The sequence below is a fragment of the Triticum dicoccoides genome, chromosome 6B (genome assembly GCF_002162155.2).
Source record: "Triticum dicoccoides isolate Atlit2015 ecotype Zavitan chromosome 6B, WEW_v2.0, whole genome shotgun sequence".
Taxonomy (NCBI): Eukaryota; Viridiplantae; Streptophyta; class Magnoliopsida; order Poales; family Poaceae; genus Triticum; species Triticum dicoccoides.
This window is the reverse complement of record NC_041391.1, coordinates 495,591,288-495,596,205: the sequence shown is the minus strand read 5'-3', so window position 1 is coordinate 495,596,205 and position 4,918 is coordinate 495,591,288.

Genomic DNA, 4,918 nt, shown 5'->3' with positions numbered 1-4,918 from the left:
CATCCGACTACGGATGAAACATAAACAGAAACTCAAATGACATCCACCCTGCTAGCCTAGGCTGTCGACCTGGAACCTATCCCCAGATCAAAGGAGAAGCAGAAGAAGAACTCCAAAACAAGCAAACATCACTCTCGCGTCAAGATCATTGCAAAACCTGTACCTGCAACTGTTGTTGTAGAATCTGTGTGCCACGAGGACTCAGCAATCCCATTACCATGGGTATCAAGACTAGCAAAGCTTAATGGGAAAGGAAGGGGTAAAGTGGTGAGGTTGCAGCAACGACTAAGCATATATGGTGGCTAACATACGCAAATAAGAGCGAGAAGAGAGCAAACGAAATGGTTGTGAAGCTAGCAATGATCAAGAGGTGATCCTGAACTCCTACTTACGTCAAACATAACCCAAAACCGTGTTCACTTCCCGGACTCCGCCGAAAAGAGACCACCACGGCTACACACATGGTTGATGCATTTTAATTCGTATCTGGTGTCAAGTTATCTACAACCGGACATTAACAAATTCCCATCTTCCACATAACCACGGGCACGGCTCTCGAAAGTTTATACCTTGCAGGGGTGTCCCAACTTAGCCCATCACAAGCTCTCACGGTCAACGAAGGATATTCATTCTCCCAGGAAGACCCGATCAGTCTCGGAATCCCGGTTTACAAGACATTTTGACAATGGTAAAACAAGACCGGCAAGACCGCCCAATGCACCGACATCCCGATAGGAGCTGCACATATCTCGTTCTCAGGGCAACACCGGATGAACAATCCGTACAACTAAAACCAGACCTCAAATTTCCCTGAGGGGGCGCTGCAAAGGGCTCTGGTTTGGACCAACACTTAGAGAAGCACTGGCCCCGGGGGGGGGGGGCTAAAATAAAGATGACCCTCGGGTTGGCCGACCCAAGGGAAGGGTATAGGTGGTGGTGAGGCAAACGGTAAAACCATGGTTGGGCCTTGCTGGAGGAGTTTTATTCAAAGCGAACTGTCAAGGGGGTCCCATAAATCACCCATCCGCGTAAGGAACGCAAAATCAAGGAGCATAACACCGGTATGACAGAAACTAGGGCAGCAAGAGTGGAGCAAAACACCAGGCATAAGGCCGAGTCTTCCACCCTTTACCAAGTATATAGATGCATTAATTAAATACAAGATATTGTGATATCCCAACATAATCCTGTCCACCATGGAGCAATCTTCAACTTCACCTGCAACTAACAACGCTATAAGAGGGGCTGAGCAAAGCGGTAACATAGCTAAACAATGGTTTGCTAGGAAGGGTGAAAAAGGTTAGAGGCTGACGTGGCAAATTGGGAGGCTTGAAGAACAAGTGATAGGTAGCACAGCAAAGCGATAGAACGAAGCAACTAGCATAGCAATGATAGTAGTGAGATCCAAGGTGACGGTCATCTTGCCTGAAATCCCGCAAGGAAGAAGAACGAGTCCATGAAAAAGACGAACGAATGAAGCCATGAAGACGAACCAAGCGTAGACGAACGATTCCTCACGATCGCAACGAAACAGGAACTATCGAAAAGAAGCACACAACATGGTAAACACACCACACAAGAACAAGGCATGATGCTCAACCAAGTATGATGCATGACAAGACTACATGAATCTACTCATGGCAAGAGATGATGCATACAAGAACAACACATCAAAGCAAGTTTAAATGAGGCCGGAAACAACATATAACAATTCCGGTAAATCCTGATATCCAAATTTCGAAATTGATCCAGATCTGAATAACTATTAGGTTGAAGTTTTTAAACAGCAAGTTAAGATGCAACAATATGATCTACACGAGATTCTATTCAAATTACATATAAAGTTCATTTAATTCGGAGCTACGGCCTACAAGATATGAGCAAAACAAGCCAAACATGGCATTGATGCAAAATGCATACAAACATCAAGCAAACGCTCTCAAAACATGGATGCAACATGATAATATGAAACTTCATGCAAAATCAAGAAAGTTTCATATAGAGCACACTCAAAACGGAGCAACGGTTCAACACATACACTCTACAAGTTTAAAGGACAAATTGTCCACAAAAGCAACTAGGCATCTAGCAAGCATCAAAACAATATGCTACAACACCTCAACATAAGAACAAAAGGCATGATCATGAAGTACAGGTAAAGCATGACAAAACATGAACACTGAGCTATCTCCAGAAAACACTATAACATGCTCAAAAGGACATGGCAAGGATGCAAATAATAACAGTTTACAGACTTACTAGAAATAACATCAGGTTGCAATGTTTAGAGCTATCAAACAACATGTTACAGGAACTTATCATGACAAAAAAAGGCATGGAATGCTAATACTAAAGACAAAGAACAAAACTCCCTTACTGAACTAATTCCAAAGATCAACAGAAAACATGGTAGCATCTATGCAAACATGGCAAGTAATATGACAGATTCAGACATGGCAGGAACAACAATAAGTAGGCATGTGGGAGAGCTTGTACAACTCACCACAGAGCAATACATGGCATACAAATGTAACCAGCCGTAAGAAGACATGTTTATGAAGCTAAGCATGACAATAGCAAGTTCATAGGGTGTATGGATCACTAGCAAAACACATGGCAAAACTGAACTTAATGTTAACAGGCTGACAACAGCATTATTTAGCAATTTGAGAGCAATATTACAACAAGCTACAGCAGGCTATAAATGCAACCAGGGGCATGGATGTATAGAGCATGACATGTATAACAAAACATCCTTAGTGAACATCTCCAGATTATGCATAGAATGACTTGTAGTAGCAGGTTTACATAGCATCATGATATAGCAGATTCAGCCTAGCAAAACAGTAACAGCAAGCACCCTACTTCACGAGCTCTATGCACTCACTACAGGACTCACAAAAATACATGGATTGCACCACTGTAAATATGGCATGATGTAGCTCAAAACTCATGTAGACATCAAGCTCATAAGATGCACACACAAAATGCAATGAAAAAGACAAATCACCAAGTTCTGTTAACAGACAGCAGATTACATCATATAGCACTCTTCCAATGATGATTCGGGCATAAAGATGGACTCAAACAAATATGGCACAATGGAACAAAATAAATAGAATCTCTCAATGAACATTTTCATATATTACATGCACAAAACGGAGCAACACACAAGAAGTTATGGCATGATGAACAGAGCACCAGAATAAGCAAATTTACAGGACTTGCCCGAATTTCATAAAAAAAACATGACGAGCGTCAAATAGTAACAGGCGCGCATGGCGGGATTTAGGCGGCTAACCACTGGGCTTTGGCCCAGGTTGGGGGGGAGAGGATTGGCAGGCCGGCGCTGGGGAGGCCGGGCCGGCTGGGCTGGGCCTGCCGCGGTGCAGGGCCCACATGAAGGAGCTCAGTCGTCCTCCTCGTCGTGCGCCCGCACGAGCATGCAGGAGAGGCGGCCATGGCAGCAGGGCGACAGCGGCGCTGGTCGGCTGGGAGGCTAGGAGGAGGCCGGGACAGCGGGAACGGGCAGATCCGGGTCGGTTGGCGCCGAATCCGGGCAACGGCGACAGTGGGCGGAGCTCGGGGAGGCGCGACTCCACATCCATGGCGACCTACGGGCAGAGAGAGATGTGAGAGATGGAGAGATCCAAAGTAAGAAGAGGGTGGGAGGAAAGGAGAGGGCGACGGGGAGGCGGCGACCTTGCAGGGTGCCGGTGGTGAGGCGGACCACGGCGGCGGTGAGGATCCGACGCGCCAGCGGCAGAGGAGTCGGGCGACGGGGACGGGATCGAGCGGGGCGCGTCTTGAGAGAGCTCAGGCGGCTGTGGGCCGTGGCGGTGGGGCTTGGGCCCATGCGGGCCCCGGATGGGCTCCGTAGGCTACGCAGGGAAAGGAGTGCGTGGGGAGGATGCGTGGCGCCGTCCCATTGGCTGGGCGCGCGTGGCTAGGCGAGGTGGCGATGCCTGATTGGCCGAGGGCGACGGCGCGGCGGCAGCTGGCGGTTGGCGGCGCGACAAGTGGCGACGAAGGGGAGGTCCAGTGCGGAAAATGATGGAGGAGGCGGCTGGAGGCACAGAATTCGAGGGGGGGTTGGTGGAGGCCTAGATTAGCCCAAATTTTAAAGGAGGGGTCTATATATAGCAAATAGTGGGCTAGGGTTGGGGGTTTTGCTCCGTTTCAGACCGTTCGATCGCCATTGGATGGCTCCAGAGCGGAGAGGGTCTAGGTGAGTGGCTAGTGGGCTGTGTAGATGGGCTTGGCTTGTGAGAAGAGAAGAGAAGAGAATAGCAGCCCGACAATGTTTTCGGAGACCGAAAACGTCCGACGAGAAGACCGGCTATACTGCCGCTATAGATGACGATTGAGCAGTCAAACGGACTCCGAATGCGATGAAATTTGGCAGGCGGTCTACCTACAACATAACAACACCGCACGCCAAGTTTCATCGCATTCCGAGAACATTTTAATGCCACATATAAAATATTATTATGGAGGAGCCGCGGGCGCGTGCGAGTGTGGCTGTGCTCAGAACGGACAACGGAGAGAACCGGGGGAACCCGAACGGACACAAGTTTTGAAAAACATGTAGATGACATGCAGATGATGACATGGCAAAATGCAACACGCAAGAAAATGACATGGCAGCAACGACGAATAACTGGAAGACACCTGGCGCATCGAATTCGGGGCGTTACAACTCTCCTCCACTAACAAGAGATCTCGTCCCGAGATCTTAGGAATGAGACGGAAGAGAAAGAGGAAGACGTGAAGCAAGAACTCAAGAGAAGAAGCAAAGAATCGAGAGCACTCGAGAAGAAGAGAGGAATGACGAGAATGACGAGAACCGAAAGCTGACGGAATCAGATAGACTATGAAACCACTCCGGTTAGAACGAGATAAGAAACGAATAAGACTG